General features: G+C 36.8%; 1 pseudogene; it reads left to right on the plus strand.

The window, feature by feature from the left end:
- Positions 1–14,537: 14,537 nt before the first annotated feature.
- Positions 14,538–15,217, plus strand: LOC119519964 (annotated as a pseudogene).
- The last annotated feature ends 225 nt before the right edge of the window (positions 15,218–15,442 follow it).

A 15,442-nucleotide genomic window follows, 5' to 3' on the forward strand; every position in this document is an offset into this window, starting at 1 on the left:
ATGTGTGAAAAAATCAATCAATGCAAACTAAGTCTATAGTTAACAGTGGCCATCATATGCTTCCATTAATTGTAACAAAGGCAATATAATCAAGCTAATGTCTATAAAAGGGGAAATAAGGGAGGGTTATGGGATTCTTGGTGGGTGGTGTTGTCTGAACATTTTTATTGTATTTTAGTTTAATTTTAATATAATATGTTTTTGTTTATTTTTAAACCATTTATTTTTCCTCCTCTTTCTCTGTTTTTTTTTTTTTATTTTTTAACACTTCCTCTTTCTTTGTGGAAGAAATGGAAATGTTCTCATATGATGTGTGGTGAATGCATAACTATGTGACTATACTGGAAATCAATTGATTGTTTACAATGGAAATGTACAGTGGTATGAATAAAACTCTCGTAAAAATAAACAGATGATAAAAGTGCTGGAGAAAATGTGGAGAGATGGATTACCTAATCAACCAGTTTGTGGGGAGTATATGGTGCAGTCCCATCCTGGAGGGCAGTGTGGTGGTTCCACAGGAAGCTAAGCATGGGGTTGCCATATGGTCCTGCAACCCTGTTATTGGGTATATACATGGCAGAACTGAAAAGAGGGACAAGAATAGATATTTTCCCAGTGGGGTTTATGGTGGCAGTATTAATGATTCACAGTGGATGGAGGTGGCCTAAGGATACATCAACTGATGAACAGAATGGAAAACTGTGGTGTATACATACAATGGAATATTGAGCTCCTATTAGAAGGAATGAAGTTGTGATATATGCAACTAGGTGAATGGACCTAGAGGACAGAATGTTGTGTGAAATAAACCAGAAATGAAAAGACAAACATTATAATGCCTTACTAATATGGACTAACTATAATGTGCAAATTGTGACATTTGAATATGTGAGCACAGGTTATCAGGGAAGGCTTATTGTAAAGGTGCCTAGATTGTAAGCTCTTACAGCAGTTACATTTATTCCTGAGTTGTAATGGCTATTTCTAAATTATGAGATACTGAGCTCTTTGTGTATAACCTGGTTGGTCCCTGGACCTTTGGGTATCTGTGTGACACCTAAGAGAGCCAGAGTCTGGCAGCTATGAATGTCAGCATTACCCCATACAGAATATTTTAAAGAGTCTGAAAAAGAGATCAGACTTCAATTAGAGATATGAACAAAATGGACTTGGTTAGGACTAAGGTAAATCAGACTAAAGGGTAACGGACTATATTGATGGTGTTTTAAAACTTCAATTTCTGTGTGAGACCAAGGAAGAGCTGTTTATTAGGTGCAAAATCTATATTTTCAGCACACTATTTAATTTAACTTGTATGATCAGTTTATTCAAGCACCACAATTGCATGGAACTTTGAACAGGTAGTGAAATGTGATTGATTTTTATAGGATTAGTGTGAAACTCCAATACACCCCAGAGTAATTTTGGCAGAGAACAAAATGTATTTGCAAAAACTCTCTTGAATGAAGGGCTAGGGGAAAATGTGGGAAAAAATTAAAGTTCCCCAACTGGCAAATTACTGATATTCTCACAAGCTTTGGGAACTACCAATTTAGATGGGCTGGACCCCTCAATCTTGGGGCTTCCCCTTATTGAAGCTTGTACTGCAATAGAGTGGCTAAGCCTACTAATAATTGTCCCTAAGGGTCATCCCCAGAAAACCTCTTTTGTTGCTTAGATGTGACCTCTCTCTCTAAGCCAACTCTGCAGGTAAACTCACTGCCCTCCCCTCAATGTTGGACATAACTCCTAGGGGTGTAAATCTCCCTGGCAACATGGGACATGACTTGAGAGGATGAACTTTGCCATGGCATCGTGGGATTGAGAAAGCCTTCTTGGACCAAAAGGGGGAAGAGAAATGAAACAAAATAGTTTCAGTGGCTGAGAGATTTCAAATAGAGTTGAGAGGTCATTCTGGAGGTTATTCTTATGCATTATATAGATATCCCTCTTTAGTTTTTAGTTTATTGGAATAGCTAAAAGGGAAGTACCTGAAGCTGTCAAAAACTGCAACCCAGTAGCCTTGAACCTTGAAGATGATTGTATATAGCTTACTCTGCATGACCATGTGATTGTGAAAACCTTGTGGCTCCCACTACCTTTATCCAGTGTATGTACAGATGAGTATAAAAATGAGGACAAAAGTAAATGAATAATAGGAAGGGATTGGGAGTAGTGGGGATGTTTGGGTGTTCTTCTTTACCTTAACTTTTTTCTTATTCTTTTTTGTAATGAAAGTGTCCAAAAATTGTGGTGATAATGCACAACTATATAATGGTACTATGAACAATTGTACACTGTGGATGATTGTATGGTCTGTGAATATATCTCAATAAAATTGAATTTTAAAAACATTTTCAAGGAAAATGAACAGAGGAAGGGATGCTTTCTCCTGGAGGTGAAACAACTGCACAAATAGTGCAATCTTAAAAATTGTTCCACATATCAAGGGCAAGAGTGAGATGAAGAAGATTTTTAAAATATCCTCAGTTAAACATAGGCTCTTTTAGTTCCACCAATAAAAATTGAGGCGAGAGAGAAAATGACTTTCAGAGTAAATTCATCAAGATAATCAGCTTCTTTGACATCAGCAAAAATTATAAGCCATACTAAGAAACAGGAAGATATGGCCCAATCAAAGGAACAAATTAAAACTTCAGAGGAGTGACAGAATTTGGAATAACTAGTCAAAGATGTTCAAACAAACCTCTTAAATCAATTCAAGGGGATGACAGAAAATATAGGTAAAAGGATAAAGGATGCTAAGAAGACAATCTGCATGCACGGAGAATTTGACACTATAGAAAGGAACATGAAAGAAATGATGAGAATGAAAGTCACAATAGAATTAATTAGAAATACACTAGAGGCATACAAGAGCAGGTTTGTACAGGCACAAGAAAGAATAGCAAATTAGAAGACAGGACAATTGAAGTCTTAAAAACAGAAGAACAGATAGATAAAAGAATGAAAAAAATATATCCGGGACTCAGGGACTTGAATAACATCACAATGTCACAAACATATGGGTGATGGGTGCCTGGAAGGGGAAGAGAAGGGGAAAGGGGCAGAAATAATATTTGAGGAAATAATGGCCAAAAATTTCCCAACTGCTATGAATGTCATAAATGTCAACATCCATGAAGTACAACATAGTCGAACTGAATGATTCCTAAAAGACCTACTCTGAGACACATAGTAATGAGAAATGTCAAATGTCAAAAATAAAGAATTTTTATAGCAACAAAAGTGATTCATCTCTTTATGGGTTGTCAATGTTGCTGTTATGCAAAATACCAGAAACAGATTGGCTTTTACAAGGAGGGGGAGGCTATTCAGAGTTCTATACTCATAAAAGTGTCCAAACGAAGGCATCAAACTTGAGTATACCTTCATTGAAGGAAGGCAAATGGCATCCAGAAAACCTCTGTTAGCTGGGAAGGCATGTGGCTGGTGTCAGCTGATCCCAGGTGTGTTCCAGCTCCTCTTTCAGCTCTTGTGCATTCTTCAAAATGTTGCTGATTGGGGTTGTTTTGGTCCTTGCTTAGCTTGGCCAGAGAAAACTCTGGGCTATCATCTCCCAAGCATCAACAAAAGTCTGCTTTCAATGGCTGTCTCCAAAATGTCTCTCTAATCTGCTCTCTGGGGTCCTTCTCTTTGTGAGCTCTTTTATAGGACTCTGGTCATTAAATCAAGACCCACCCTGAATGGATGGGGCCCACATCTCTGGGGAAATAATTTAAGCAAATGTTTCACCTGCAGTTGATTGAGTCACATCTCCCTGGAAACAATCAAAGGATTCCAATCTACTCAATACTAATACGTCTGCCCCCACAAGATTGCATTAAAGAATATGGCTTTTGGCAGGACATAATATCCAAACTAACACAATCACATACAAGGGAACTGCAATAGGACTGAGTGCAGATTTCTCATCAGAATCCATGAAAATGAGAAGGCAGAGGTATGATACAATTAAGGTACTGAAAAAGAAAAACTGCCAGCTAAGAATACTATATCTTTCAAAACTGTCCTTCAACAATGAGAGAATTGAAAACAGTCACAGATAAACAGAACATGAGGGAGGTTGTCAACAACAGACTTGTCCTACAGGAAATATTAAAGGAAGTTCTGCAAGCTAGAGGATAAGTCAGGAGAGAGAGGCTAGGAATAGAGAGTAGAAAGGAAGATAATCATTAAAGGTAACTAAAAGGAGAAAATAGAGACAAAAATAAGATATGATATATAAAAAACAAAGGATAAAATTGTTGAAGTAAGTAATGCCTTTAGAGTAATAACATTGAATGTTAATGGATCAAACTCCCGAATCAAATGGCACAGTTTTGCAGAATGGATAAAAAGTATGATCCACCAATACACTGTCTACAAGAAACTCACCTTAGACACAAATAGGTTGGAAATAAATGGTAGGAAAAAGATATTCCATGCAAAAAGTAACCAAAAAAAGATGGGCTAGCTATCATAGTATTGGACAAAATAGACTTTTAATGTTAAGAGACTAATAAAGGGCAGAGGAGCTAAGGATTGCCAGCAGCCTGTCTTCTGGAAGAAAGCATCACCTTGATTTGGACATTTTCCTGGACTCTAACCATAAGCAAATAAATTCTCATTTTTTAAGCTGAACCATTTCATGGTATTTGCTTGGAGCAGCCTGGGAAATAAAGCAGCATCCTTTTTGAGCATCATTTGGTCATAGATATGTGATGGTTTATTTTTGAGGTTTAAATTAAATTCCACTGCTCTATGCCCTTGTGCAAGTACCATGCTGTTTTGACTATGGGAGCTATGCAATAAGTTTTAAAACTAGTAAGTCTGAGTGCTCCAAATATGTTCTTTTTTTCAGGATGGTTTTTACTATTTGGAGCCCCTCACACTTCTATATAAATTTTATGATTGACTTTTCCATTTCTGCAAAGAAATCTGTTGTAATTTTGATTGAAAAAAGAGACAAAGAAGGACAGTAGCTATTAATAAGAGGCAAAGAAGGACACCTAGATATTAATAAAAGGGACAATCCATCAAGAAGAAATAACAATCGTAAATATTTATGCACCTAAACATGGTGCCACAAAATACATGAGGTAAACACTCACAAAACTGAATAGAGAAATAGATGTCTTTACAATATTAGTTGGAGATTTCAACATACCAATCTCATCAATAAAAAGAAAATAAAAGCAGAGAATCAATAAGGAAACAGAGAAATGTAATAATATAATAAATGAACTAGACCTAACAAATGTATACTGAACATTGCACCCTAAAGAAGCAGGATATACTTTCTTGTCAACTGATCGTGGCTCATTCTCCAGGATTGGCCATGTGTTGGGTCACAAAACAAGTCTCAATAAATTTGAAAAGACTGAAATCAAACAAAGCATGGTCTCCACCACAATTGAAAAAGTTTTGAAATCAATAACAGGCAGAGAACTGAAAAATTAAGATATATATATATGTATATGTATATACATATATATATATATATATATGGAAGTTAAACAATATCATCTTAAAGAATCAGTTGGTCAAAGAAGAAATTGCAAGAGAGATCAGTAAATATTTTGAGATGAATGAAAATGAGAAAACAAAATATCAAAACTTATGGGATGAATGTCAGTACTAATGCATAAAGCAGCTGTTAAAACAAGATATAAAGCTGCAAAAGAGCCCAGACTTCAATTAGAGTTGTGAATGAAGATGATTTAGTTAAGACTAGGGCTAATAGGGTGAAAGGGTAAAAGTTGAAACTGTGTGTTAAAACCTCAACTTCCATGTGAGACCAAGGGAAGAAATGTTATTTGGTGTAGGATCTATATTTTCTAAACAATTTAACTTCTACAGTCAGCTTGTTCAAACACCACAATTACATGGAACACTGGATAGGAAATGAGATATCATAGGTCTGTATAGGTTAAAGTGAAATAGCAACACATCCCAAAGTCATTTAGACAGAGAATAAAAATATATATTCAGGCCCCCCCTGAGGAGTTGGGGGAGGATGCAGAGGCGTCTGACTTCTTCACCTGGATTGTTGCTGATGTTATCACAAACACTGGGGACTGATGGCTTGCTGTGCTGAGCCCTCTGTCTTGGGGCTTTCCCCTATGAAGCTTGTTACTGCAAAGGAGAGGTTCAACCTGCTTATAATTGTGCCTAAGAGTCTCTCCCTGGGTGCCACTTTGTTGCTCAGATATAGCCTTCTCTCTATAACTAAGCCAACTTGGCAAGTGATCTCACTGCCATCCCCCTACATGGGACCTGACTCTCAGGGCTGTAAATCTCCCTGACAACACAGGATATGACTCCCAGGGATGAATCTGGACCTGGAATCTTGGGATTGAGAACATCTTCTTGACCAAAAGGGGGTATGAAATAAAATGAAATAAAGCTTCAGTGACTGAGAGATTTCAAATGGAGTCAAGGGGTCACTCTGGTGAACATTCTTACATACTATATAGATAACACTGTTTTGGTTTTATTGTACTGGAATAGTGAGAAGTAAATACCTGGAACTACCAAACTCCAACCCAGTAGCCTTGACTCTTTAAGATGACTGTATAACAATATAGATTACAAGGGGTGACTGTGATTGTGAAAACTTTGTGGATCACACTCCCTTTATCCTGTGTATGGATGGATGAGTAGAAAAATGGGGACAAAAACTAAATGAAAACTAGGGTGGGATGGGGGGATGATTTGGTTGTTCCTTTTTATTTTTATTTTTAATTCTTATTCTGATTCTTTCTGGTATAAGGAAAATGTTCAAAAATAGATTGGGGTGATGAATGCACAACTATATGATGGTACTGTGAACATTTGATTGTACACCGTGGATGATTGTATGGTATGTGAATAAATATCAATAAACCTGAATTTATTTTTAAAAAGCTTATGGAATGCAGTGAAGGAAATGCTGATAGGGAAATTTATAGCCCTAAGCACCTACATTATAAAAGTTAAATAGCTAAACCCAAGACTTAACTAAACACCTTGAGGAATTAGAGAAAGAACAGCAACTAATCCTGAAGAAACCAAAAGGATTAGAGCAGAAAAAAATGAAATTGAGAACAGAAAAACAATAGTGAGGCTTAATAAAACCAAAAGTGGTTTTTTTGAGAAGATCAAGAAAATTGAGAAACTCTTAGCTAGATTGACAATGGAAAAAAAAGATAAGATGCAAATAAATGCATTCAGAAAGAGGGTGGACATTACAAATACCCACACAGAAATAAAAAGGATCATAAGAGGATATTATAAACAACTGTTTGCAAACAAATTAGAAATATAGATGTAATGGACTAACTCATAGAAACATACAATCAACCTACACTGACTATGGATGAAACAGAAAACCTCAACAAACCAATCACATGTAAAGAGATTGAATCTATCAGCACAACCTCCCAATAAAGAAAAGCCCAGAACCAGATGGCTTCACAGGTGAATTCTACCAATCATTCCAAGAAGAATACCAATCCTGCTCAAAGTCTTCCAAAAAATTAATGAGGAGGACCACTACCTAACTCATTCTATGAGGCCATCATCACCTTATTACCAAAGCCAGATAAAGATACTACAAGAAAAGGAAATTACAGACCAATGTCTCTAATGAATAATATGCAAAAATCCTCTGCAAAATACTTGCAAATCTAATCAAACAGCGCATTATAAAATGATACACCATGATCATGTGGGTTTTATCCCAAGTATGCAAGGGTGGTTCAAAAAAGAAAATCAATTAATGTAGTACACCTCAGTCACAATTTGAAGCTCATGATCATCTTGATTCATGCAGAAGAGGCATTTGGCAAAATCTGGCATCCTTTCCTGATAAAAACACTTTGAAAAACAGTAATGGAAGGAAATTTTCTCAACATGATAAAGAGAATATATGAGAAACTCACAGCTAACATTGTACTCTATGCTGTAATACAGAAAGCTTTCCATCTAATATCTGGAAGAAGACAAGGATGCCCACTGTCACCACTGTTATTCACTATTGTGCTAGAAGTTCTAGATAGAACAATTAAACAAAAAAGGATATAAAAGACATCCAAGTTAGAAAGGAGGAAGTAACTTTAACTTTTTGCAGATGACATGATCTCATATATGGAAGTCCAAAAAATTCTACAGCAAAGTTAATTGAGCCAATAAATGAGTTCAGCAAAATGGCATGATATGAGATCAACACACAAAAATCAATAGTGGTTTTATGCATGAGTAAGGAGCAATCTGAGGAAGAAATCAAGAAAAATTCCACTCACAATAGCAGAAAAAAGAATAAAATATCTAGAAATAAATTTAACCAAGTATGTAAAGGACTTGTACACAGAAAACTATATAACATTGCTAAAAGAAATCAAAGAAAATCTACATAAATGACAGGACATTCCATGTGTATGGGTTGGAGGCCTGTATATTGTTAAGATTACAATAATACCCAAATTGATTTACAGATTCAATGCAATCTAGATCAAAATTCCAACAGCCTCCTTTGCAGAAATGGAAAAGCCAATTATCAAATTTATTTAAGCAAAAACATCTCAAAAAAGAAAAACAAAATTGGAGGAATCACACTTCCTGGCTTTAAAGCATGTTACAAAGCTACAGTGCTTAAAAAAGAATGGTGCTGGCAAAACGATAGACATATTGACCAATGAATTTAATTGACAGTTCAGAAATAGACCATCACATCTATGATCAATTGATTTTTCACAAGGCTGCCAAGTCCACCCAATTGGGTCAGAGGAAGTCCCTTCAACAAATGGTCCTGGGAGAACTGGTTATTCATGTGTAAAGGAATGAAAGAGGACCCCTAACTTACATCTTATTCAATTACTAACTCAAAATGGATCAAAGAACTGAATAGAAGAATCAGGACCATAAAATTTCCAGAAGAAACTGTAGGGAAGCATCCTTAAGATCTTGTGGTAGGCAATGGCTTCTTAGACTTTGCACAGAAAGCACAAGCAATGAAACAAAAAATAGATAAATGGGAACTCCTCAAAATTAGAAACTTTTTTGCTTCAAAGCAATTTGTCAAGAAAGTGAAAAGACAACCTATGCATTGGGAAAAATATTTGGAAATCACATACCCAATAAGGGTTTAATATCCAGAATATATAAAGAAATCCTTCAACTCAAAAATAAAAAGACAACCAAATTCAAAGATGGGCAAAATAGTTCAATAGACATTTCTCTAAAGAGGAAATGAAAAATACTTCAATAGACATTTCCCTAAACAGGAAATACAAATGGATAAAACATCACTGGCTATTAGGGAAATGTAAATCAAAATCACAATGAGATATTATTTCACATCTACCACAATGTCCACAATTAAAACAAAAACAGAAAACTACAAGTGTTGGAGACAATGTGGAGAAACAGGAATACTCATTCATCACTGCTTGGAATGTAAAATTGTGTAGCCACTGTGGAAGACAGTTTAGCAGTTCCTCAGCAAGCTAAACAGAGTTGCCATATGATCTAGCAATCTTGCTACTAGGAATATATCCAGGAGAACTCATAGCAGGTACTTGAACAGACATTTGCACAATGATGTTCATGGCAGCATTGTTCACAATTGCCTAAAGATGGAGGCAACCCAAGTGTCCATCAATAGATGAATGGATAAACAAACGGTGATATATACATACAATGGAATGTTATTCAGCTGTAAAAAGGAATGAAGTCCTGATGCATGCAACATGGATGACCCTTGAGGACATTATGTTGAGTGAAATAAGCTGGACACAAAAGGACAAATATTATATGGTCTCATTGTTATGATATAATTATAAGCAAGCTCATAGAGTTAAAATAAAGAATAGAAATTACCAGGGGCTAAATCAGATCAGGGATAGAGAATGAGGAGTTGATACTTAGCTTGTGCAGTTTCCATTTGTGTTGATGGTAAAGGTCTGGAAATGGTAGTTATGGTAGCATATTATCGAGTGTAATCATCCTAGAGTATATAGATGAAGGTGGTTAAAAGAGGAAACTTTAGGATGTATATGTTACTAGAATAAAAATTAGAATATAATATATAGGACTGCACAGCACAGTGAGACATATAGTAGTCACTGGACTCTAGTTAATTGTACAAGTTTAAGAATTTTTTTCAGGGTTTATAACAAATGTATGATACTAATACAAAGTGTTAATAATAGGGTGTTATATGGGAAAAATGCATCTAACATAAATAATGGATGATGGAGCTAATTTAATAATCTTTCATTAATTGTAACAAAGGTAACTACTGTTAAAAAATAGTACAATTACAAAAAAACTGCTATCATCAATAGTAAGAAATGTTTCACACCCATGCAAGGTGTTGGTGGTGAGATGGTGGATGGGAATTCTGTATTTTATGCAGGATTGTTTTGTAAACTCACAACTTCTCTAATTAAAAAGAAATAAGTGTTAGTCCCCCCAGAGCAACTAATAAGAAACAGGAACAACTAGTAAATGATCTGGAATAAATGTTGGGGGTCAACTCTGACTGTCCATACGTCATGCACCAATCTGGACTGGGAAGAAAGCCTGAGATCACAGCATGGAATCTGTGAGTAGAAACTGTGGATCTGAGCCAGGAGCCCCCTCCTCCCATGGCAATATAAACTGCAAAGCCTCACTGTGATTGAGAGCAGTGCTCTCTTAACAAGCGACTATACCTCATCTCAGCCCCAACTGGGGTTTTAATTGGCAAATGTGGACTGATATATGTAAGCTGTAAATCCCCAAAAAGCAGACAGAGGCTTTTAGTGACTCCTGAACATGAAGAGTCAGGTGACTTCTCTGCCTCAGGAGGGGGAGCCCAGAGAACTGAGTGCTATCTCTGGCTGACAGGTGAAACTGACTGACCCTGAAAGGGGGCTTTCTGTCCCTTTCTCTCTCAACCTGAGCAGCTCCATAGAGAAAGCCTTAGCCATTTTCAGCTTGCAGTGCTCTGCAGTAGAGAAAGCCTCAGCCATTTTCAGCCTGAAGTGCTCTGACCCAGACAAGGGTGGAGATAGCACAGTCAAAGAGACAGAGAACCTATTTATATGCAAATGAAAACTTCCTAGGGGGTGTACCTTCCTTAAGAGGATGAAGGTGGTGCCAAGCTCTACTACCCACATTCCATACAGAACCAGACCCCAAAGCCTGGGGAAAAAGCCATGGGCCATACTTCCTTACACCAGTTGGGAGTGACAGGCTGACAGGCACCACCTGCTGGGCAGAAAACCACAGGGTGTGTCAATCCTCTAAGATACACCATCAGGGAAACTGGATACAGAATATTTCTTCCTTCTGGGACCTGAGCCTGTTCTGGTCTGGGAAAACCTGAGTGAGGTAACCAAGGAAACCAGATGCTTAGAGTTCTAGTTTGCTAATGCTACCAGAATGCAAAACGCCAGAAATGGAATGGCTTTTAAAAAGGGGGGGATATTTGGTTATAAAGTTACAGTCTTAAGGCCATAAAGGATTCCTCAACAAAGGATGCCTGCACTGGAGGGTGGCCAATGGCATCCAGAAAATCTCTGTTAGCTGGGAAGTCATGTGGTTGGCATCTGCTCCAAAGTTCTGGTTTCAAAATGGCTTTTTCCCAGGATGTTCCTCTCTAGGATGCAGTTCCTAAAAAATGTCACTTATTTGCTCTTGGGGCATTTGTCTTCTCTTAGCTTCTCCAGAGCCAGAGTCTGCTTTCAACAGCCATCTTCAAACTGTCTCTCATCTGCAGGTACTCTCTCAGCTTCTGTGCATTCTTCAAAGAGTCCCTCTTGGCTGTAGCAAGCTCATTCCTTCTGTCTGATGTTACATAGTGCTCTAGTAAACTAATCAAGGCCCATGCTGAATGGGTGGGGCCACACCTACATGGAAACTATCCAATCAGAATCATCACTCACAGTTGGGTGGGGCACATCTCCATGGAAACACTCAAATAATTACAATCTAATCTACACTGATACATCTTCCCACACAAGATTACATCAAAGATAATGGTGTTTTGGGGGACATAATACATTCAAGATGGCACACCTAGACAACAGAAAACTACAACCTACACTAAGAAAAATAAAGTTATGGCCCAGACAAAGGAACAAACTTACACTTCAACTGAAAATTGAAACAACCAATGGTAAATCAATTCAAGTACTTTAGGGAAGATATGACAAAATAGATAAAGGCTATAAAGAAAACACTGGGCATAAAGTAGAAATTGAAATTTTGTAAAAACAACTGGCAGAATCTATGGAAATGAAAGGCACAACACAAGAGATGAAAGACACAATGGAAAACACAAGAGCAGATCTCAAGAGGCAGAAGAAGACACTCAGGAACTGGATAACAAGACACCTGAAAGCCTACGCACAAAAGAAAAGATAGAGAAAAGAATGGAAAAAATATGAGCAATGTCTCTGGGAATTGAATGACAACATGAAATGCAGAAATGTACAGGTCATGGGTGTCCCAGAAGGAGAAGAGAAGGGAAAGGGGGGCAGAAGCCATAATAGAGGAAATAGTCAATGAAAATTTCCTACCTCTTATGAAAGACATAAAATTACAGATCTAAGCTCAGTGTACCCCAAACAGAATAGATCTGAATAGGCCTACACCCAGACACTTAATAATCAGATTATCAAACATCAAAGACAAAGAGAATCCTGAAAGCAGCAAGAGAAGAGTGATCCATCACATACAAAGGAAGCATGATAAGACTGTGTGCAGATTTCTCAGCAGAAACCATGGAGGCAATAAGGAAGTGGTGTGATATACTGAAGATACTGAAAGAGAAAAACCACTAACCAAGAATCCTATATCTTGCAAAACTCTCCTTCAAATATGAGGGAGAGTTCAAAATATTCTCTGACAAACAGACATTGAGAGAGTTTTTGAACAAGATATCTGCACTGTAAGAAATATTAAAGGGATCATTACAGACTGATAGGAAAAGACGTAAGTGAGAAGTTTGGAACACAATTTTGGATGATGGTAGCACAGCAATATAAGTACACTGAACAAATATAACCATGAATATGGTTGAAAGAGGAAGGTTAGGAGCATGTGGGACACCAGATGGAAAGAAGAAAGATAAAGACTTGGACTGTATAACTCAGTGAAACCTACAGTGTTCAACAATTGTGATAAAATGTACAAATATGTTTTTTCCTGAGGGAGAACAAATGAATATCAACCTTGCAAGGTGTTAACAATAGGGAGGTATTGGTGGAGAATTACAGTCAATGTAAATTAGAGACTATAATTGACAGAAACATTGTAATATTCTTCCTTTAATGTAACAAAGGCAATATACCAAGGCTAAATGCATATAAGAGGGGGGCATAAGGGAGGGGTTTGGGACTCTTGGCATTGGTAATGTTGTCTGACTCTTTATTCTACTTTAGTTGAATGTTATCTTTCCTTTTGTTGCTTCCTAGCTATCATATTTTTCTCTCTTTTCTTCTTTTTCTTTTGCCTCTCTGCCTTATTTAACTCTTCCTCCTTCTTTGTGGAAGAACTGAAGATGTCCTTATAAAGATAGTGGTGAGGGTGGTGGATACATAAATATGTGACTATTCAGGGAATCATCAATTATTTACTTAGGTTGGAATGTATCATGTGTGAACAAAGTTGTCTTTAAAACAGGGTTGATGAAGAAATCTTGAGGGCACTATACTGAGTGAAATAAGTCAGACACACAAAGACAAATATTTCTGGGTCTCACTGATATGAACTAATTATAATATGTTAATGCATAGGCATGAAATATAAGTTAGCAGGATATAGAACCAGGCTAAAGAATGGGGAGTGGTTGCTTTCTATGAGCAGAACATTCAACTAGGTTGAACTTGTATGTTTGGATATGAATAGAGGTGATGGTAGCACATTGTGAGAATAACAGTGCTGAATGGTGCATGAATGGTGAAGCTCACAGTCACGTACGTCGCCGGAAGGAAAGCTGGAGGTTAAAAGATCAGAATGTATAAAACAGTACACCTTGTGGTGGGCAATGTCTGTGATTAACTGTACCAATATTAGAAATCTCTTTCATGAACCAGAACAAACGTATGACACTGTAACTAGAAATTAATAATAGAATGGCATACAGGGAAAAATACACCTATTGCAAACCATATACTACAGTTAGTAGTGTTTTAACATTCTTTCATAAACAGTAACAAATGTCCTATATCAATACTATGAGTCAACAATTGAGGGTGGTTGGTTAAGGATATTAGAGGATTTGAGTCTCCTTTTTTTTGTCTTTAGTTCTTTTCTGGAGTAATGAGAATTTTCTAAAAATTGAAAAAATATTATTTGTGGTGATGGATGCACAGCTGTATGATGGTTACTGGGGGCAATTGATTGTACACTTCGGATCTATGGATAATTGCCTGGTATGTGAACAATCACAAAAAAACTGTAAGCCAAGTAGAGTGCAGGAACAGAAGCAAGAGGTGCACAATGATCAATCAAATGAACCCAGTGGTTTGGGTATAAATATTCATGAAATACTTTGAAATATTCCAAAGTAGCTGAGAATGCTGCAGACAAGAGTGAAGAAACTTTAAGCAATCATATTCCTCATAGGAAAGAACAAATCAAATAAGGTGGTGATGCAGGAATGCCTGGGAGAGAAGAGAATGACCTTGCAAAAGTTACAGATCTTCCCACTTTTTAAAAGATGCTCCTAATTTCAGTTTCTCAACAGGGAAGTCAAGCAGTCCCCCATCTTCCAGCTGGATGACCTCTCTCCCCAAACATGGCTCCAGATTCACACAGGAACCACAATCAAAAACTCATTACTTCAAAACAAATACTTTCTAATTCTCTTCAGTATTTCATTCCAGGACCAAATTTGGAGAATGAATCAAAAATTGAAACAGATATGCAAAAGAAGGATACCAAGGATACAGTTGGTTATTTCCATAAATTGAAGCAAAGCCTATTCTTTGAAGAGAATGAATCCCCTGTTGATCCACAGTATGGCTCTAAACTGGTGGATTTTTATGGGGATGATGGTAATGTAGGTGAGTATCAGGCAGACAAGCAGGCTGAGCTTGCTTTCAATGAGGAAGAAGATGGTGAAGGAAGAGAGGAAGACATTCAAGTTAACGAAGCACAGATGCTTCAAATGCATCCTGAAGATTATGGAAAGCAATGCTTCATTTCAATGTTCCTTCAAGTCCTAAAGGAAAACTTTTGAAATCCTAAATTGCTGTCAATTGGAATCATTTTTACTTTGTTTTTTTACTTTTGTTGTAAAGTACAGTTGTGTCCATTGTAAAGATACATTGAGATAGATTTAAGGAAAAACTTTAATGAAGGAATGTACTCATATATATATGTGGACTTTTTCATATTGTATTATTCAAGCAGAGTTTTAAATCATCATACAGTTGAGACAAAACAAGGTAAGCAAAACTCTAAT

The sequence above is a fragment of the Choloepus didactylus genome, chromosome 24, assembly GCF_015220235.1.
Source record: "Choloepus didactylus isolate mChoDid1 chromosome 24, mChoDid1.pri, whole genome shotgun sequence".
Taxonomy (NCBI): domain Eukaryota; kingdom Metazoa; phylum Chordata; class Mammalia; order Pilosa; family Megalonychidae; genus Choloepus; species Choloepus didactylus.